This window comes from Aphelocoma coerulescens, chromosome 12 (genome assembly GCF_041296385.1).
Source record: "Aphelocoma coerulescens isolate FSJ_1873_10779 chromosome 12, UR_Acoe_1.0, whole genome shotgun sequence".
Classification (NCBI taxonomy): domain Eukaryota; kingdom Metazoa; phylum Chordata; class Aves; order Passeriformes; family Corvidae; genus Aphelocoma; species Aphelocoma coerulescens.
This window is the reverse complement of record NC_091026.1, coordinates 9751773-9773031: the sequence shown is the minus strand read 5'-3', so window position 1 is coordinate 9773031 and position 21259 is coordinate 9751773. Positions and strand designations below refer to the sequence as shown.

At 51.9% G+C, this 21259-nt stretch overlaps 2 long non-coding RNA genes across 3 annotated transcripts; both read left to right on the top strand.

The window, feature by feature from the left end:
* The first annotated feature begins 357 nt into the window (after positions 1-357).
* On the top strand, positions 358-10895 carry LOC138117500 (uncharacterized). 2 transcript variants are annotated; one of them, XR_011154680.1, is made up of 8 exons: positions 358-483; positions 5820-5913; positions 6759-6849; positions 7507-7857; positions 8636-8809; positions 9084-9299; positions 9564-9812; positions 10618-10895. It is a non-coding gene; the product is annotated as an uncharacterized lncRNA (long non-coding RNA). The 2 variants fall into 2 exon arrangements; XR_011154681.1 differs by lacking the exon at positions 358-483 and adding an exon at positions 3301-4341.
* Positions 10896-12894: 1999 nt separating this feature from the next.
* LOC138117606 (uncharacterized) lies at positions 12895-17412 on the top strand. Its single transcript, XR_011154730.1, has 4 exons — positions 12895-13175; positions 14622-16303; positions 16418-16801; positions 17124-17412. It is a non-coding gene; the product is annotated as an uncharacterized lncRNA (long non-coding RNA).
* The last annotated feature ends 3847 nt before the right edge of the window (positions 17413-21259 follow it).

Sequence of the window (21259 nt, the reverse complement as noted above, 5' to 3'; positions counted from 1 at the left end):
CCAGAGGTTGGCACATGCCCGAAGGTGTTTTCAATAAGCTGCTTGCAGGTAGAGGTTGTGCAGCAGTGGCCAGAGCCGTGCCCACCTCCAAAAAACAGGGAGCAGCCCCTGCTCCCAGCAGCGCACCTGGGAGGGGGATGCCAGGGTGGCTTCCCCAGCTGGGCACCCACTAACCTGGGGCACCTGTGCACCTATAAAAACCCACACCTACACCTTGTCTTCCCCTTCCTTTGCTCTCTGCTTCCTTCTGCTCCTTTGTGGAGAGCGCAGATGGCTGCATTTTTAGGGCTAATACAGATATATGTATTTTTAAACTTTGGATCCTGGGATTTGGATGTTTGGTGGTTTGTTTTTTTTTTTTTCTTTTTTTTTTTTAAGGTGGCTGTATTTTTAGGCTCAAGGTTTGGACTAAGGAGAAGAAGGTTGAAAGAGTGGCCTGAGCTGAATATTTGAAGGAAGTGTTTAGAGCATCCCTAAACACAGGTGGGTTTCTTTTTTAAGTTTTGTGGTTTCTTTTCTTCCCTTCTTCATCCTTGCCATCCTGGTCAGCAGCTATTCATGGTGGTTGCGCACCTGAGGTCTGCAGTCCTGAGAAAGCCTTTAGAAATGTGGGAGTAATTGTGTCCTTCAGCTAAAAGAAGGTGTTCCCTTGCCTAGGGTGTTAGCACCCTCTCCTTGGGGTAGTGGTGTTGATCTTTTCTCACAGCTCTGGCTCTCTTGTGATATCAGGTACAGGCTGAGCTGCCCCAGTGCTGCCAGTGTGGGTGTTATGGAGGGGCTGTGTCAGAGTTCACTGTGAGCATTCCTGTCCTCCAGCAAGTGGGGATGTTTGTGTGCTGGCGGCCACTGGGGCTGTTGGGAACTGGAACTGTGCTGGGTACCATGCTGAGTGCTGTTCAAACCCAGCAAAAATGGGAAAAATAAACAAGTCTCCTTTGGGCTGCAAATATTTAGATTATTTCCAGTGGCCAGTTAGTGCTGGGGGGAGCCTGGAGGATGTGGGTCTGCTGCCTTTTTCCAAGAGCAGGGTGGCTGTTCATGCTGGGAGAAAGGGGCTCCTTCCAGCCCCAGGGGCCTGGGGGCCTGGCAGTGCCCCCAAGGGGGTGCTCTCTGCTCCCCTCCCCGGTGAGCCAAATGCCAAGTGGTTCATTCAGGGCCATGGTGAAATGCCCCAGTTTGGCCCCTGGTTGTTTTTCTGCCTCTCAGTGACATCTGGTGCATTGCTGTGAGTTCCCAGAAAGAGGCCCTGATGGAGGATGTCAGGGTAGGAAGAAAGGAGCTGACCTTGCTATTAAAAGGCAACAGAAATGGAAATGTTTCAGGCTGTTTCTAGCAGACATGTCTGGGAAGAAAATCTCCTTGCTCTATTCCATCAGGCCCTCGTGGGCAGCTTTTCTCTGCTAATTGTTCACTTGATGCTACACTGGAGATGCATAATTTATCCTTGTCCCCATTGCTGTGCCTGAAAAGATCTTGTGGAGTTTGAGAGGGATTTAAGTCCTACTGATCCCTCATGACTTTGTACGTTTCTGGTCTTACAGTGACACCAACAGCCCTGATGCTGTTGGATCAAAGATGTTGGTCTCGAATGAGAAGAGTTTGGGCCCCGATCCTGCTTTGAGTCCTAAGAAATCCTGTTGAATCCAGCTCAGCAACCCCAGCAACATTTCTTTAAAGAGGGAATTTCTCACAAATCTCTGATCCCTGCTCTGAGCAGGGTCCTATGGAGGAAGGAAACCTTGCCATTGTACAGCTGCTCTCATGATGTGGGAGAAATTGAGTAATTATTGAGATTAGCGAGAAAAAGCTTTGCTTACCGTTTGAGATGAATGAATGTTTTAAACCCTCTTGGCTTTTTTTGGCTGAAGTCACACGTGGCATCAGTGTAACATCTGTATCCACGATCTGGGGAGTGGAAGACTAACCTTTCTTGATGGAAGGCATGAACTTGATTTAAAAGGGCTTTCCCTCAATTTTGTTCCCCAGGGCTGAGCGATCCTGTGCAGAGCAGGGGCTGCTTTGCCTGCCTGGAATGGACAGGGAGGAGGGAGGACAGCGTGATAGGCTGTGCTGGATATTTGGAGAACGATGAGAGCAGCGCCTGTGAAATGTGACTGGGGGTCAGCCTGTGTGCTAGAGGACAGTGTGGGTATGGTGACAGCACAGTGACAAAAGCCAGCCATTGGGAGGGAGATGTACAGATAGTCCCTGCTGGCCACAGAGCCATCGTCTCCCTGCTTCAGTCTCCTCTGTGCTCTTGTCCGCTGAGCCGTGGCTGACAGCCTATCTCAAAAAACCCGAACAGTACATCAGCAGCAGAGGCATAAATCATCCCAGGTGCCACCTACCTGTGTCCCTGTGCGTGGTGCACAACACGGAGCTTGGGCTTTGCCCTGGGAAGCGCAGGGCCTGGAGTGAGTTGACAGCCAGCACTGGCCAAAGTGTGGGTGGTGCAGGGGGCTTGGTAGCAGTCACCAGAGCCAAGGATTTAAGTGAGTAAGGCCAAGAGCACAGGCAGCTGCTCTTGACTTCAGCCACAGTGCTTCTGTTGTTCAGACCAATGTTTTCCAGCAGCTGCCTGTGGACATGCCAGTGGTGCTGCCAACAGCTGTCTCACCAGGACCAGAGCAGTGGGAAGCATCAATGAAGCAGCTTCCAGAAGCCGTGGGCACAGAGCAGGAACAACCAGAGGCTTTCTGAGCTCTGCCTTCAAATGCTTTTTGATGATGAAAGTGGCTCTTGGGAAATATCATCACGATCTCTGTGATGCTGAGAATGGGTGGGCACTGCTTGGGCTAGTGGCCAGTGCTGCTGTGGCAGTGGCCGAGGTTGGGCAGGGAGGTCAGTGTGCCCCAAATGGAGAAGACTGATGTGCCCAGTGCAGGGCTCAGGGGTGAGCTCTCCTGTGGAGTTTCTCCGTCCTTAGTGCATTTAATCTGTACTGGGGTGAAAGCATCAGCTTCACCATTGTTTTCACTTGGCATGTTGGTCTTGGTCTGTTCTTACTTAACAGTGACAAATCCCTGAGCAGAAGAGCACCTAATGACTTTGTTTTCCATTCCACAGAGAGGGGAGATGGCATTTAAGAGAGCCCAGGAGCCTTTCACCACTTCAGGGGCCTGGCCTAGGGCTTGTTGGAATAAATCAGCCTGGCATGTCTCTGCCTGTCCCTGCAGAGGGAACCCCATGTGTGTTGGAAGGAGTTTTTTTTTTTTTGCTGCACCAGAAAAAGTGGAACACAACCTGAGAGCAGGGCAGGAGCCCAGCTCACTTGCCACACTCAGGCAAGAGGCACATGAAGGGGCAGAGCTGCATCTCTCAAAGCCCCTGCACATCTGAGCCACTCAAAAGTGTGTTGCTCCAGCCCCACACAGGCACCACTCAGGTCAGTGGGTGGATGCAATGTCCATAACTAGAGAGTCTCCAGGAAGGTCCTCTCCCCTTCAGGGAGAGCAGAGCACATTGCCTTTGACTGCTGTAGGCTCTTAAGACCTGCTGGAGCATCTGATTGAGCCACTGTTGGGGACAGGATATGGCAGCAGGGGATGTTGGAGCTGCTCCACCAGCCAGTTCCTGTGCTGTGTGGATGTGTAATGCACACCAGCACAGTACACACTGTGCAGAGTGTGTGACTGGGGATGCTGTATTTATTTAGGTGGTGAAGGTGAAATGAATCTCTGCCATTTCCCTCTGGGCTGAATCTTTACCTGCTCTCCCAGCTGAAAGCAAACACTGCTTCTCTGCACCACGGGAACCTCCTCTCAGCTCAGTGGGATGTTTCCTGGATTTTGGGAGTAAAACCCTTTTCCCCTCCACACCCCCTAATGCCAACACTCCCTCCCCCCTTCTCCCCCTTGCCCTTCTTCTCACTCATTTTTGCCTTCATTTCCACAGGTCGGTGGGGCTGCCGCTGCTCTGCCCCTTTCCCTTGTTTTTCCCAACTGTTTTGAAGCCCAGTGGGTGGCTTGGGACAGAAACCTGCCCAGCTCATGAAAGCCATAGAAACACTTCCTATGGGGCTGATAAAAGCAGGGTGGTGTTTTTCCTTTTTTTTTTTTTTCACCCAGAGCCCAAAATAGCCCTTTCCACTGCAACAGGCTCATCCCCACCGAGTCACCTTGGTGCAGTAACTGCAGATCCTTCTGAATGATGATGCTTGATGCTCTGGAGGAGGCAGCCAGGCTGCTGTTCTTCCCTGGCATGCACAGAGAGCAATGGCACTGGGGTGGGTGGAGCCACTGGGAGCATCCTTCAAAACAATGCTTTCCTTAACCTGTTGATCTCAACCCTTGCCTGCTGGGCTGTTCTCAAGGCTCCTAAACAAAGCCCATCCTTCATTAGGTAATGTGGCTACATTTTCTTCAGAACTGGGGGCTTTCTTCATAAATCACTTTTTTTTTTACCAAACTAAGAGGGGAAGAGAAGGGGAGGAAGGGAAACCCCACAGCTCTTGTCTTGGTGGCTTGTCATGCCTGCCTTTAATTGACAGACCTTGCTATTAATGTTTTCCAGCCGCCTCTCATCCAGGGCTCAAGCCTCCCTTTTAAAGCCCTGTCATGTTAAAAATTGACATGTGTTGACTTTGGCCTGGGAGAAGCCAGGCCCTGGCTGTAGGTAGGAACTGCATGTGTTTAGTCTGGCTTACGTTTTATTTTCCCCTTTCATCAAATTAGTTCAGCTGTATTTTTTTTTTCTGAAGGAAAGAAAAGAAAAAAAAACTGTTTGACAATCTGAGGCTGTGGGTTAGAATTGCAGCATTGCGTTAAAACAACAAAAAATAGCTTACAAATGTGGGCTGCGCCAGGTCGGGTGGAGATGGGGCCACTGGAGCAGGGATGGGAAAAGCTGCTGCAAGTAAACACTATCTCTGAGGAGGCACAGAGGTTCCTCCTGCAACCCCTTAGCCCTGGCTGCTTGTCTGATTTATTCCAGTTGAGCTTGTTGCATTAGCCTTTCTAAAATTAGTGCTATCCTAACTGCACCAGGTTTATTCTCCCCTTCTCCTCGCTCAGCCCAGTTAGCAGTCTTGCTGTGGGTACCCCAGTTCTCCACCCTAAAGCTCAGCCAGGGATGTGCTGCAAGCCCATAGAGAGACCACTGGGCTGGACTGGGGCTGGAAAGCCAAGGAAATCCTGCTTCCTGCCCACTAAATATCTGGGATTAGGGGCTATGTGGCACATTTCATTGGGATAGCAGTTAAGATGCAGACTGCATCCATCAGGGATGCTCCTGTCTCTGAATGTGGAGTGGAGGGGTTCCCAGACACTGGGGAGGGCATGTCCTGCCCCTGCTATCCCAGGTTTTTACCTAAACCTTAGTGCCTCGCTGTGGGAGGCATTTGGTTCTCTCTTCCTGTATTTCCCAGGCGCTTCAGAGTTAAATGCACCTGAAAGGTCCATGGGGTTCATTTAACACATAGGATATCTCCCCAGCCCCAAGTCACTGAGGAGCAGGGAAGCACCAGGTCTTGTTTTGGTGCCAAATGGAAAGAAATAGCTGAAGCTTCAGGGAGTTATTAATGTGCTCCTGTCACTGTCCTGCCCACACTGAATCCAACCCTGCTCTGCCTGGGGCAGATGAGATGCCAGCCTGGGGCTGGGAACAGTGAGGGGGGGAACCTCCGGAGGGGCTGCCAAGACGTTCCATGGGGGTAAGGGGGAACACCACTCCCACCCCTACAGTGGTGTGTTCCCGTGCCCACATCAGGGCTCCTTCTGTGGAGCCTGTGGTGTTCAGCACCTTCTGTTTGGTTGATGCCACATCCATGCAGAGCTGGTGTTCCATCTGCAAGGAATGACTGTCCTATCGCACCCAAACAGCACAAGTGAAGTGGAAAATAAGCAGAGAAGGATCCTCCTTTGCTCCAGGGCGTGCTGCAGACAACCAATCTTTGCCTCCTGAGAGGTCTTGCAGGTAGGTGCTGGTTTACCATCTCCCCTCTTAGCAATTCCCATGCATCTCCTTTTTTCCTGCATCTTGTGATTGTGTTTCTGTGCACCCCATCAAGCAGCCCTGTACCCTCAGTGCCCACCAAAACCATCCCACACTCACCATTCCTGGCAGTCCCAGGCCCCCCAACCTGGATTATCTCCCCACTTTTTGTCTGTATGGGCAAACAAGAAAGAGGTCCCATCTGCGATGCTGGCTGCCCCACAGGTGCCACTTCCAGCTGGGGGACCTGAAGGGCTCCTGCCTCCCTGATGGATCCATAGGAAAGAGTTGCACGCAGGGATGTGCGAAGAGATTTGGCACCAAGGCCTCTTCTCCCCACAGCCCCAGTCCCTTTCCCAAGGGCCCGTCGGGGCAGCGTGCCCTTACACACGAGGACCTGACTCCTCGTGGGGGGGGGCTGAAATATTTTCTAACAGTTACTTTTGTAACATTAGTGAAATCAAAGCAAAACGTGTCAAAATTCCCATTAAGACACATTTAACTTCCCTTGTTCCAAGACAAAGTGCCTTTGCCTGGAGGCAGGTTTCGGGTTTGCTGCACGGCCGTGGGAGACTATTGGATTACAGGCAGCACTCAGCCAGAGTTTGCTTTCTTCAGGGTAAAGGCTTTTCCTAATCAGGATCAGTTTAATTCTGTTATCTGAATTATTAGCTTGGCTCTGTGTCTGGCCTGTGCAGGAAGGAGATGAGGGAAAGGAGACTGTTGCTGGAGAAGGGGAGGGGAGAGGGTCTGAGCCCCAAAGGGCAGAGTCTCTCCCTGCCTGGGGCTGCTCTTTGCACTACAAAAACTCTGTGTTCATGTTGTAGGCAATGATGGATGGTGGACTATGTGAAGGCCTCCAAGGGCTCAAGGACTATGCAGCTCCAGGTTAAGGCTCGTTGTCTGGCTCTGCCATAGGTGAGCATCAACCTGATTTACTGGTGGGGAAACTGAGGCACGGGGCAGCAATCAGGAATGTGGTGCTAAGCTGCCCTCACCTGTAGAGATGTAAGATGAATTCTTCATTAAGTGGAGGAGATGGCAAAATCCCTTCTTTCCTCCTGGAAAAAACAGCATCTCTGCATCCTGGCTCATGTGTCAGGGGAGAATGTTTGGGCCTTACCACAGCCTTGCTTTGAAAAGGATACTTCTTTCCCCTTCCTTTTTTTTCTTTCCTTTTTTTTTTTCTCCCGGGAGTGAGGGTGTGTATGGAAATTTGAAGGGAGTGTTTTCCATGTTATTCCTCCAATATCCTCACTCTGTGTGTCACAGGTTCTGTCTGTGGTCCCCCACTCCCTACTGGGTCTGGATGCTTGTGCTTGAGACAAACACAATTACACTGCTTTGAGCCCAGGTCCCCCAGGGAGCATTTTGGCTGTCAAACCTGCTCAGAGGGCACCAGGCAGCAGCAACAACAAATAACATGTTGGGTACTGCTGGTGGCATCATAAGGAGAGTGGGATGGGAAATGCTAGCGTGGTGGTACTGGGAAGGGTTGTCCCTGGATGAAGGGTCTAGGCAAGGTATCCCGAGTGGCCAGGGAGTGAGGTTTGTGTTATCTCTGCCTCTGAACAGGATGAAACCCGGCTGGACTGAGGCATCAAAGGAAAGCTGGAGCTTGCCCATGTGGGGAGCAGCCAGATTTGCTGCCTGAGTGTTTCAAGGTGGTTCCTCAAGATGAGGGTAAAGTTGCTACCATGAGGATGATCTCAGTTTTGTTTCACCCATGCAATTCAGGGGAGAGGGGAGCCTCACTTCAGCCCATGAGCTGGATACCTGCTTGCCCAAAGGTGGCACCAAGGCACTGAAGATGAGAGAACCCAGGCACAGGTGGTGTGGTCAGGACTGACCAGGTCATCAAAGCACCATTGGGGCAGCTGAGACTTACAGGAGCATGCAAGGACTCCAGTGCATCTGATATAAGAGGTAGTTCATGAAACCTTCCCCATCCCACAGCAGTGAGACACCTCTGCTTAATAAAATATCTGCTCTTTGATTACACTCAGGCCATGGTTATTCCAAGGTCTGAGCCCAGGTGGGACTGAAGGTGTGTCTTGGCAGAGCTGTGGAATATGGATGAGCTGCAAAAGACTTGGGGAGCCCTTTGCAGATCTGCCACCGAGTTGTGTCTTACTGGGTTTTTATAAGGTTTCCTTAGCACCCATGAAGAACAAGAGAGACTCGCTGGTACATGTAGAGTCTCCAACCCATTAGATTTGGGGACAAAAGAGCTGCTTGTTCCCTTGGGAGTGGGAGCAGGGAGATCCAGCACAAGGCAGGGGAGTGATGTGAACAGCACCAGTTCTCATCAGTGATGGGGAACCTGTGACTGGACCCATATTGGTCAGTATTTAGTGGTCCCACACAGGGCAGAACTCAGCTCCAAGGAGATGGAGGCACTGCCATTAAGTTTTCAGCTTTGTTTTTTGCTGGCATAATCAATCTTTTGCAAGAGATGCTCTCTGCTTGGCTTTCTGACATTATCTCATTCCCACTGTCAAGTGCAGGCTGAAAAAATGTCCCAGAACTTTAATTTTCAGCCACTTAAACTCTGAGCATCTTTGAAGCCTTGGCTCTGTGCTTCCCTCTGCATCCACATCTCCTTGCTGATGAGAAGCTGTTGCACAGGGAATTCAGCCCCTGACTTTGATGTCCTGTCCATGTAAGTTGCTCCTGTCCCCATGGCCTGCTTTGGTCTATCAAGTCTTACAGGTTCCCTGTGTTAGAGATCATCTCCCTCCTCCTAAATCAGAAGCTGATGGTTTCATGTCTGAGTCCAGGAACACAGTGATCCTGGAGTTCTCTTTGCTTGGCCTCCTTAACCTGATGGAATCAACAGGCCGGCTCTTTTGCTGGACCCAATTTTTTTCCAAAGAAGGTAATTTTGTGGGGATACTGCTGTGGGGTGTGCTAGCTTGCATTTGTGATTGTGCTGTGAATGTTAAGCTTGTTGAGGGTTTTGAAGCGTGGTGCTGATGTGTGGCTTGGTGTTGAGAATCACTGTTACTGTCACTGCTGGGGGCTTCTGCCATAGAGCTGCTATGTCCAAGATATGTGTGGTACCAGCTAGGCTAGTGTCAATTTGAACATCTTCTCCAACATTCTTCGGTCCAGTCATGTATCCTGAAGTTCCTTTCTCCTCTTCTGAAAAGAGGCCAAGAAGATGGGAGATGGCATGAGCTCAAGTCATGGGAGCTTTGACCCTCAAGTCATGGGAGCTGCTGAACCTGGATGACAAGGACAGCACTTCCAGGGCCATCAGCTGGGACAGCCCACAGCCACCCTCAGCAGCTGCCCCCACGCTTCAGCAGCACTTCTTCCCCAGGGAGGCTGGTGCCACCTCAAGCCCTGCCCTGCAGCTACTCCTGGTGAGCAGAGTCTTTGTCTGCAGTTCCTGTCCGGGCATTTCATGGTGCACTGCCACCCACCCACGGGAAAGGGACCTTCTCCCAGCTGGGGGTGGGCAGAGCTCTGAGCAAGCTCACCAGGCTGTTGTGCCTCCAAAGCTGGCTGGTGCCAGCCTCTCTCACCCCAGGGTGCCCACCAAAATAGCTGCTATGGAAAGAGGTTTGTTGACTTTTTTCTTTTCCTTTTATTTTTCTTTTTTTCTTCCTGTGCTCAAACTTCCCCAGACCTCCTCAGAAGACCCTGGCATATCATCCTACAGATGTGGCATAGAAGCCTTGGTTGCAAAATATATCTGGCATGGCAGTTGGCAGTGTTGTGCAATCTCCATCAACTTACGGAAACCACTGTGAGATACTCTTAAAGAGGGACTCCGGCCCCATCCATCACTCCAGCCGCAGTCACGTGTCCCGCTGTCAGGCAGAAGGGCACAGGCAGCACAGGGGCTGTAGGCACCAGGAGACCTTTCCCTCGCAGTGAGTGCTCTTGTGCAGGGGTGGATGGGATATGAGCTCTCTTCCAGCAGCCTTTGCTTTTCAGACCTCCTCTGTTGTGTTGTCATCAGTATCCTACCATTAGATATCCTCCTTCAGTGTCTGTCACTGCTGCTGGTTTCACACCAGCAGTCAAAATCTGGGTGGTTGTGACTGGCCATGGAAAGCTCAACAGTGAGACATGGCAGAGATGATGGTTATAGTAGCACTGAGAGGCCAGATGTGGGATGGCAACAGGAAAGCTGCTGTTCAGATCCCAAGTTTCCTTTTTCTTAACCCAGCAGACTTTCCCACTGGCTCCATGGTCCAGCTGTCCCCCGTGGCAGTCAGGGCAGGCAATACGGCACCCTTCCTCCCAGAGGTCCATCCTGCATCTCTGTTCTCTGGGGCTCTTACTAAATGCCCTCTCAAATAAGCGGGGCCTTGGCTGCAAGGGGGCACTTGTGCAACAACCTGGTTCTCCTGGATTGCCAGGAACGTGAGCACGGACTGGCAGCATTCAGCTATGGCCAGGCTTGGGCAATGGGCTGCAGCACACAGCTCTCACCACCTTTACCCATTCCTGTCCTTGGGGCACCTTCCTCAGTGCCAAGGGCTGTGGCAGGCGTGGCAGAGCACTGGGGAGGGACTCGGTGCTGGTGTGAGTGGCCGCCACTTTCCCTTTGCTGCTGAACCCTGCTCAGCCTGGCCAGCTCTTAATCACTGTGGGTTTATTGCTGGCACCTCCTGGCCCAGCTCACTCTCTCCTCCTGAGCTGCCTCTCGCCCTTCTCTCTCTCTCTCTGCAGGCATATTAAATCACCAAGGTCTGCCCAGGAGAAATTGCTGCTGCTCCATTACCCTGCTGTCAGCATCCACCGCACTTGTGAGAATCAGGCTCCACATCAGAAAATAATAAAGGCAATATTATGAGCAGAGGGGAGAGGAGATTAAAAAACCTGTTTAAAGAGCCTTCTGGTCCCCATGCTGTTTATTGCACTTCGTGACTTTGGGTTATTTTTGTTGTCACTGAAGCTGGACTTTTAATTTTCCTCTGATCATCAAGTGACGGGCTTGTAATTTCCCTATGGCTCCAAGGATTAAAATAGGCTGTTCTTAAAAACACCAGTTGCTCCCCAAGATCAGCTAGTGATACTTTCTTTGCTAGTTGGAGTGCTAATTAAATCCTTTCTTTAGCCCAGCCACAGATGTGGCATGCACTGAGTCCAGCCCGAGGGCTCAGCCAGACTCTCAGTGGCAGTGACAGAGCTGCTTGGGGAGGACTTTGTGTCCCAGCGCTCAGCTAGTTGTGTTCTCCTTGGGATCTTGCTGCCACTCTCATGTTTATCCAGGATTTTTTTTTTTACATGATTTACTTTCCAGGGTGTTTTGGTCAATTTTCACCCTTAATGCCTTTGACTAATGAGCCTGTTGAATTTCACAGAATGGTTTTCATGCATTGACACATTTGTGCTGTGGGCTGGCAGCACTATAAAGGGAAGGTATTGAAGTCCTCCAGCCAAAACTGCTGTCTCTTTCACCCTTATGCCAAGTGCTTTATCTGTGATAGGACTTCTTTGGCAGTAGTGGTGGTGGTTTTTAATTAACGGATAACTGCATACATAAATCCCATGAGCTGCAAAGCAGTGCTGGGTGATGGTTATTGGGACCATGGGGCTGTAAGGGCATGTGGCAGCCCTGGTCCTGGAGATGGTGTGGTGTCCAGCACAGACATGTGGCTGCTGCTGGGTGCTGCCTGCCTGGATGGCAGTGCCTGTCTCTGCACTGGGCAGACTGGGTGGGTTTGTGTTATACTTCCTGAGCCAAGAGGGTCAAGGCTATCTGGGGAGGTTTAACTCATTTTATTGCAGTGCAACTCTGTGGCAAGCCTGGCGAGTTTCACTGATGTGAGTCTGAGATCCATCACATAAGCAGCTCTGTCTGCTGCTCTAGGGCAGGCATTGCTCCAGCTGGCATGGCCACAGGAGAGGGGGATTGGTCTTGGACATGTTGCCTGGAATCAACTCCTGGAGGGCTCCAGACTGAGAGTACAGGACTGTTGCTGGTCCTAGATCAGCTCAACGCTGGCTTTGCTCAGTCAAGGCCTGCAAACCTCCAGGGATGGCTCTTCTCAGCCCCCTGGGGAACCAGCCCACAGTCACAGTCTTGTCCTGCCAGCTGCAAGAAGGAGCAGGTAGAGACTAGAGCCATGTTTTGCACAGCGCTCGGGCACGGGGCGATGGCAAACACTATTGACAGGAGGGCCTGGTGGAGGAAGATGGGCTGTGAGAGATGTAGCCACTGGCCTCTACATGGCAGAGCTGCTGCAGGCAGTGTTGGGGTGCCCTGGCCATGTCTCTGTGTTGGATTTACTTATTGCCTGAGATGTGAGTGCAAGTGGAGCTGTGCTGTGCATGCCCCCAAAGGGAGCAGGAGGTGAAAACCCTCCACAGGAGGGTGCTTCATTTTGCTCTGCCATCCCCTTTTTCCCCACCCTGCTCCCTGGGCATTAATGTGGGCAGAGTTCTGCCACCTTTCCAAGAGCAAAGGTGTTGCCTGGCTTTGCTGGAGATTAACCCAGGTCCGGCCCCTGCTCCCCTCCCACTGCTACCCAAGTCCCACCACGGTGCTTTGCTTGGCTGGTGGGAGGAGAGCAGAGACCTGTCTCACCTCTGGTCTATCCCTCTCCCTCCCCCAATGCCAGGCAGACACGTTTGGGACCACCCCAGCAACAAGTCATGCTGAGGCACCAGAGACTAAAATTAAAAAAAAAAAAAAAATTAAAAAAAAATTCCACATGTTTCTAAAGAAAACTCCAAAGTGAGCTTTCCCAGCTGGAGGGTAGGGGACGGTTTCTTTGTAATCACTCCCAGCTTACTGTTGAAAACATCTTGGTCAGATTTTTATCAGTGCCTGAACAGGAACAGCCTTGGAGGACTGTCTTTGGGGAGATTAGGTGGTTGCCTAGTGCAGGGTGAGACGCTCCTGCCCAGCCAGCTGAGGCGCATTTTAGATGACACTGATTTGATGTGTGGCTGGGGACCAGCGCCCCTGGTGTCCCATGGCAGAGCCAGGTGCCTGCTGTCTGGCCTGGGAAAGGCCTTTAGCCGTCAGGTGATGCCCACAGTGGGGTGTAAGCATGTAATTAACCCCTGTTCATGGTGTGAAGGAAGGGCTGGGAATACCCAGAAGGCAGGTGGGATGAGTATCCATCCTCAGAGTGTTGTGAAAGGACAAAAGGGGCAAGAAGGCTCAGGGCTGCCCTGTAGGAAGAAAAGTGATACTGGAGATGCGACCTGAGCTGTGCAGAGAGAACCCTGCAAAACACCTGACAGGGAGATGTCTGTGCTGCAGAAACAAGGTCAAGGTGAGACCAAATGGTGTGAGGAGGGCTGGGCTGGAAGTGGTGAGATTTGATCTGTGGTGTTGCTAAGTAGCTTTGGGGCTAAGGAGGGTCCCAAGAAGGTTGTAGCATGTGACAGCGACCAGGGCTGGGAGAGGAATCTGCACAAGAGGAGATGGATTTGAAGAGCAAGAAAGCCTGCTGGTGCAGGCTGGGATAGATGGGCAGGGAGGAGGTGAAGCCAACTCCTTGGAGGGGAGCCTGGGTGTGGGTCTTCGGTGATGAGAGGGAGCGTGGGTGGGAAGGCAAGGAATGAAGAGCCATGTTCCTATCAGGTAGCACAGTTCTGTGAGCCCAAATCCTGCAGTCATGAACCCTCTGCCTGGCAGATGCTGCTGCAGACTGGGAGAGCCTGCTAGAGGCTCTCCATGGAGAGTGACTGCCCCATGAGCCCAGGTACCAAGTGGGACAGATTGGCTGACACTCGCCGTGGCCCAAGTGCCAGTGTCCTCTCCCACAGCCAGGGTTTGTGCCATTCCTCCCCTCTGCTATCACTGTCCCATCCTCTTCCATATCCCCATGGAAAGAGCACAAGCACTTTGCTCCAGCAGCAGCACAAAGCAGAGGGGAAGGGTGAGAGCAAGGCCATGGCTCGCACCAGCCCATGGCCACCTGGGCAGCGCCGGTGACAGGGCTGGGAACACTGAGCGGCACTCAGGGTTTCCAGTAAGGCTGAGGCTGTGGCGGGGGGCAGGGACAGGGGCAGGAAACATGCAGCAGGAAGCTGGCTGCTGCTGCCCGGCATTCCTTCGCGCTGGAAACCCGACTCATGCTTCCTGTGGCGTGCCGGGACAGCCTCCACCCCAAGCAGCGCCTGCCACCGGGCTGGATGCCACAGGAGACAGCACATGCGTGTTTTAGACCCCTTTGGTGCCCCGTGGCAATGAGTTCCAGACACAGCCCTGTGACCCCGGGGCAGTGCCCTGTTGCTTTTGTCCTATCTCAGACTCTCACAGCGTGTCTCCTCCATGCCGGGCATCTACGCTGCCCACAGAGATCCCCTTTTCATGTGCACCTCTGCTCTGCACCTCCTGGGCTTTGGCCCTGGAGAAACCCAAGCTGTTGTGTTTTACAGCAGTTGGCAACAGACCCAGCCCTAAGGGATGGTGTTGTTTCCTTTCTTCCACTCGTGTGGCCTGCAGCTAGGCCATGGCCAAGAGTGGGGCTTGTAACCATGTTCCCTCCAGCTTTCCCCATTTCCTCCTGTCTGTCCTGCTGCCTGCAATTCAGGCAGGAGGATGAGGCTTTGGGCTTTTCTCCCAAGACTTCTTCCACACTTATGCTTTGGGTTATTTCCAGTGTTAAGGTGCACGTGTTTTAGCCAGAAAGACCTCAACTGATCAATAATTATCTTGATTCCTTTTGCTTTCCTCCTGGACCCCTGTGATTCCCCCTTGCTCTTGTTCACAGATGCTTCCATTGATCCGTCTGCCGATTAAGCAAGCTTGGGCTCTGTGCTGGCACATCATGTCTCCAAGAGGGCTACCAGCTTTGTTCTCCTCTGCCAGCCCACTGGGTGAATTCAGTCCTCAACAAGGGGCTAATATCTGAGTTTACTCTTGCTTCAGAAAGTCCTTGTGTGGCCATGTCCTGGCTCATTTCTCCTGGCATCCTGCAGTCATGCAAAGCCACTGCTGCACCTACTGGCAGCGTTGCTGCTCTGTTGCCCTGTCCTTTCTTTCAGCATGCAGGTGAGAGTTGTGTCTCGGTGTTGGTCTCCGTTCTGGATGGACCATCTGTGGAAGTGTGAGCAGTGGGATGGCTGCAGGAGCCTCTGCTTCAGAGCTGGACTGGCGCAGCTGGCAAAGTGGGAAAGCAGATGGGCACAGGTGATAAGGAAAGTCTCATCGGGCAACTTTTTGGATAGAGAGTTGTGGTGTACATATTTGAAGCTGACACATGCCAACATGGCTTAAGGGTGCAACCTGGAGCTATTGAAACCCCACAGTTCACAGCAGGGGCAAATACAATATTCCCAGCCACCGCAGCTGAGGCCAGTGCCATGATTCTCTAGGCCCACAAAGCCAATTTTTCTGGTTTTTCCCGTTACAATATAACTCTACCCAGTCTGGAGTGTAGGACAAGTGTCTTCACTGCAGAGTTTTTCCAGCACAGCTCTGCCTTGGAGAGGGTCAGTGCTTTAGCCTGCAAACCCCCAGAATGTTTTCCTTGGCAGTCCTCGTTCTGGCAGCAAAAGCCTGGCCCACCAGTGACCTCTGCTACCTTGGCTGCCTTTCACAGCACACCTGGAAGCAGACTGATCCCTGTTGGAAGGCCAAGCTCCACCTCTGACCTTCACCAAGCCCCCCCGAGTGCGATCCAGCCTGCGGGCTTTGATGGCTCCGAAGCGACTCTCAGCAATCCACAGTGAGCGTGGTCCCCGTGGCCCGGCCACCTCCATCCAGCAGCAAGCCCCACTGGATAAGAAAACTCCCAAAACCACCTCCCCCCTCCCCCCCCAGCTTTCCCTTGGCCAGTTTCCCCCTGCAGAGGGATCAGCCCTCTGCCAACCTGCCGCTGTAGGAAGCGGGAGCGCGGCTGGTGGCTGCGGTTTCCCACGCGGCTGCTTTCCCAGCCGAGATTGCAGGGCTGGAGTAATGAGTTACCCAGCCCTCCGAGGAGAGCAGAGCAGAGAGCACCGTGGAGCCAGCGGGGTTTCCAGGGGAGGAAATCCCAGCGCTTCGTGAGCTCCACATAATCACAGGCAGCAAGGAGCAGGAAGCACTTGTTAGGAAGGAGCAAGGAAACAGAGCCGCTGCCTCGACCCAAGCACACTTTTTAGGACCGGAAAGTGGGAGTAGGAAGGCATAAAAGTGCTTTGAGCTTTCGCAGAGGATTGCAAAGGGCAAAGGGTGAGGGGAGAGGGAACAAACACCGGCAGGGCTCTCGAGGAGGGGGCAGCCAGTGTGTGCGTGCTGTGAAGGGGACTTCACGGTGGAGCTGCTAATTAAATAAGAAAGGCTCGTCTCCATGCTTGTTAGGTTAACTCAGCAGGGATATTGCAAAAGCAAATTCTTCCCAGCAAGTGTAATTAGGGGGCCGGAATTCCTCTGGTTCCTTGTCCTCCCTTCGAATCCTGCTAAAGCCATCAGGTGAGGACACCGGGTGAGGGGGGAACATGCAAGTCCTGTGCAATAACAACCCCCCTCCCAGCATGGCAAGGATTTCAAATCAAGGCTTGACTTTTTACTCTCTCATTATTCCAGGGTGGAAAATACACATTCAACAAAACAGGCCCAGTCTCCGGGCTGGGTCGTAGGGCTGCTTCCCCCAGGACTGCATGTTCACGTTGAAGATGGAAAGAGGACTGTGAGGGGTCTGGGCAGGGCAGCGGCAGCTCCCAGCCCACAGGATTTGGGAGGTGTCCGCTCACAGCACGGTTGTCCGGGATGGTGCTGCTGACCCGCTTCATCTCCCTTGCCAAGGGGGGCACAGCTCCACCCCAGCACAGCGGGACATCTCAGGGTTTGCCTGGCACTTTGTGGCATGTGTTGCTGTGCTTGTGCCAGTGCTGCCTGTGCAGGCAAAGGAGGATGCTCGTGGGAGACAACACGTGAAGATGTGCCCTTCCTGGCACTAGGGGACACCAGGTATGTCTGGGAACACAGGGGGAGTGGATGTTATGTGGCATGGATGGAAGGGGAGAGCGGGATGGAGGGCATGGATGGAGGGTGAGGGGTTGGGAGAGGAAATGTGGGGGGAGGAGAAAGGGTGAGCCTGGGACCTTAAAGAGCAATTAGTCAAAGCTGAATTGTTTTCCTAAACTCTTAATGAAAACAAAGAGTAGGGCATGGCCCAGATGGTGCCAGGGGATCAAATAAATGTCGCACTCAGGAAGCAGCTGCTACTGGGAATGTTTCCTGCCAGCCCTGCTGCTGCTCACAGCCACTTTTATTATTTGTTATTTTTCAGGACTGCAGCTGGGGTTTCCCTCCAGCTGTGTGGAAATATGCTTAAGGCTGGTCCATGCAAAGGGCCTGCTAGGGCTGGTCCCTAGCCCTTGGCAGCCCTGGGTATGCCACCTCCCTGCCTGGCATCTGCCGCCACCCTTTCTCCATGGCAAAGCCTCTGATGGAGGAATTTCATCCTCCATCTCCTACCCAGCCTGGTCCAGCACCATCCTTGTCTCATACCTTGTGTGCCTTTATCTTGTGTAGGGTTTTACCTTTTTTGTCCCATTTCCCTGCTGAACCCAAGCATCTGCCAGTGGGAGTTCAACATCTCTCTGTTCCATGTTGGTGTGAATGACCAGAATCAAGAAATTTGACCAAAATTAACATTTTGGATGTTGTTTTTATTTGTCTGCTGGGTTTTGGAGAGAGAGAGAGAGAGAGGGTTTTTGTTCCCCATTGTAATTCCAAGTGCTAAAATTGCCCTTGTTTTTAGGTCAAAAATATGGATCACAACCAAACCAATGTTCTCCTGACTCTAGCAGCTGAGATTTAAGACCCAGGCAAATGAGCTCTCTGGCCATGAGCTGGCAGCCATGTGAGCTGGCAAAAGGTAGCTGAGAGAGGACTTGTGACCCAAGCAAATTGTGGAGGCTGGTGTCCCTTTGATGGAGAGGAGGGTGGCTGACTGAAGGGGGACTGTGTTCTGTCTCCCATGATGGCTGGTCTCATCCAGTCCACCAGCAGACCCTCTGCTCCCTTTTTTTGGAGCACAAAAGCCAGTACTATTCCACATGCACTGTTTTGTGCACATCAGTTATGTAAGCTCAGTGTGCCTGTCTCACTGTTTTTCTGGGCTTTTCAAGGCCCCTGAAAGTGAGTGCAAAGAGCTGAACTTGTAGAGAAAAGGGCTTGTTAGTGCTACCACAGAGGGAAAGAGCATGACGTGCACTCAACCCTTTATTAGCCAGCAGAGATTCTACATGGGCTGCGCTTTTGTGGCACCAAATGGTTGGACATTGCTTTGTAGGGAAGCTGCTCCCAGATCAACACACTTCTAAGACGTATGGAACATGGTGGTTTGTGTGTATCCAAGTATTTTATTGGGAGATGAGGTGTAGGGACCAACTCAGGTCCCTCCTGAGGAGCTGTGTGCTCAGCTCCTGTCCCTTGCTTATTATATGTGGAAAAAATATGTCAAACATGTAAAGTTGTGGTAAGCCTGATCTTTGAGAATCTCATTTTCCACCCAAGCCCTTCTTTGTGCGCCCAGGACGATGAGCATGGACACTTAACTGAGGCTGCCTTTCATCCAGGTTGGGGTCAGATACCACCAAGCTGGCTCTGCTGCTCAGGGATGGGGATTGCCCCATACAGCAGGTATGAGGGCTGTTTGAGTTCCCAAAGACGGGGAAGGAGCTGGGCAAAAGGAAGCAGCTGTGGAGCAGTCAGCACTGACTGGGAGGGTGAGAAAACCCTCCGTGTGCCTGGGGCTCGGCAGCGCAGCGCCAGCGCTGTGGCCCAGCGTGCTGGCAGGGCAGGAGTGTTTCCCTGCTGAGCCTTGTCCCAGGAGCTTTGCTCCAGCCAGACCGTCGGCTGTGGCCATTGTGGCAACCTGGAGATGCCCACTGGGGGTTTCGGGCTGGGTCAGGGTGGGGGGCTGTTTCCCGGCTGTGATGGCCAAGGCTTTGCCAGCTCATGCTGGAGACACCGCTTCCCTGCCCGTCATAGCATGTCCTGGGATTTGTGGTTACGTCCTCAGAGCTGTTTGATCCACTCAAATCACAGCTGATCAAAGGGGCAGTTTACGAGAACAAAACACTGGGTGACTTCCTCTGGTGGTGCCAGAGGCAGCCCTTTGGAGGCGAGATATAAGAAAATAAGAAATCTTTTAACTACTGAGTGTCTTGGCTCCTCAGAATAGCAGCTTCTGTGGGACAGCCCTGCCGCATGGCTCAGGCAAGGCCCCAGTGAGGGAGGTAAAAAAATATAAATGAGATATGTATATTCTGATGGATGAGCTTGGATTTCTCTTCTACACATACACATTTTAAAAACTCTGAATTCCTGTGTTTCCAGGTTTGTGAGCCAGCTTGGCTGCTGTAGTAACTTAAAAGCGAAAGCCCTCAATTGCTCATCTACTGGACAGGTGCAGAGCAAAAGTCCAGTGGGCCCATTAGATCTGGGGTTTACACATCAGCTGGGAAAGGAATATGGCAGAAAAAGCAGGGGCACCTGCCAGCCAACCATGATCACCCCATTCCCTCTATTTTGATGAATGCTTTGCTTGTTAATATAGGACAATGCTCTCAGGCATATGGTGGGATTCTTGGGGTTGTCCTGTGCAGAGCCAGGAGCTGGACTTGATGATCCTTGTGGATGACTTCCAACTCAGGATATTCTCTGACTTTATGATTTAATTATTTTTTTGGTCAGCAGAAGAAAGAGATAGGTAGTGATGGCTTTCTTGCAGCAAATAAGCATGCAGTGGTGACCACACATTGCCATCCTGCCTGAGACTTTGGGAGTGTCACCAGGTGAGAAGAAGCCTGTCCCAGGTAGGTGCTGCCAGGCTGGATCTCAGCTGTAGACTCCCCTCTGGTCCCTGTGGTGGGTGACCCTCCAAAGCTTCCTGACTCTCTTTTTGACCTGTTCAGTAAATTGGGAGGTTTGCTGATGAACAGAGATCGTGTTGATCATCATTTCTGGAAGCTGGAACATCCTCTGGGGTGGTTGCACTGACCCTGATGATCAGGAGTAAATGGGATAAATGGGCTTTTCAGTGGAATTTTGTAGGAGTGACCACCACTCCAAAGGGAACTCAGGTAGAGCTTAGGGACCTTTCTATGCTGGTCCAAGTGTTACCAGAACATCAAAGGCTGAAAACTGAATTTCTTGTTGCATGGGAGTGGGAGGAGATGGGCAGAGAGTGGAAAGTCACCCGGTGGTGGGAAGCATTAAAGAGGGCTGGGCAGAGGGGTGCTCCCCACCCACCCTCCCTGCTCTGGAAAAAGCCTGCACCCCAGGTGGAGGAGGAAACTGGTGGTGATGATGTGCTCCGGATGTCACTGTGCAATCAGGGAGGCTATTTATAGGTCACTAATTGATTAGGGCAGCCACAGCAGGAGGAAATGACTTTCAGGAGAGACAGAAAACCACACTGCCCAGCCAGCTTTGGAGAGGTCTCAGGGAGAGTAGAAAGTCCTGAGACAATCAAAATGCTTTGGAAAGAGGCATTTCTCTGCCATGGTGCCTGACTCAGGATATGGCCTGGAGAGAAGTTGCACACCTCCCTGTGCTGTTTTTGGGGACCCTGGGGTACAGCAGAGCTGTCGGTCTGGGAAGCCCCATGGAGATGCTGGTGGCTGTACTTGGTGGTGCTGGGGCATGAGATGGAGCTTTTGGCTCTCCCTGTAGCCATCCCTCAAGGGACTTTTTATCTCTTCTGAGCTCAGTCTAAGAGACTTTATCCCCAGGAGGGGCTCTCAGGATTAATTAATTAAAAGCTGATAAGCAGAACGGACATCAGCTCAGAGAATGCCTTAAATGCCAGTTGATGTCCTCCCAGGCAGGATGCTTTTTTTTGCTTGACTCCTTGAGACACATATATTCTCTCCAGTCAGAGGCTGACCTCAGTTGGCCATTGGGCACTCAAGCCAGAGCATCTCAGAGCAAGTGGAAGATGCCAAGCTGATCTCAAAAATAAGCTTGGGCACTGTCCTGTGCTGTGACAAGGGAAGACCATGTTTCCTGGAGGTCCTGAAGGGAGATCCCAGCCTGCAGGGATGAGTAGTGGGGAACTGGTCCCTGCATGCTGGGGCTGCCCGAGGTGAGTGTGCTGAGCTGGTGAGAGTTGCAGGAATGCACTGTCTCCGAGTCTGCTTGTTTGGAAATGGTGCTCTTTTCAACGGTTCTGTTATCAGATGGAGCATTTCCTTCATCAGTGTTAATATCCATGTAGTGAAACAATGAAAGGGCTTCCTATCAGTTCCAAATAGGACGTGAAAAGCTCTCAGCGTTAAGAGTAGAGGATGCTGGAATAGGGCAATGGGAAACGCCTGAGTCACTGAAATGCCTCTTTGATTCCATGAAGCTGATATGTTCAAAAGGGAAGAAGAAAAAAATAAAAAGAGAGAGAGGAGAGCAAGTTAATGATCT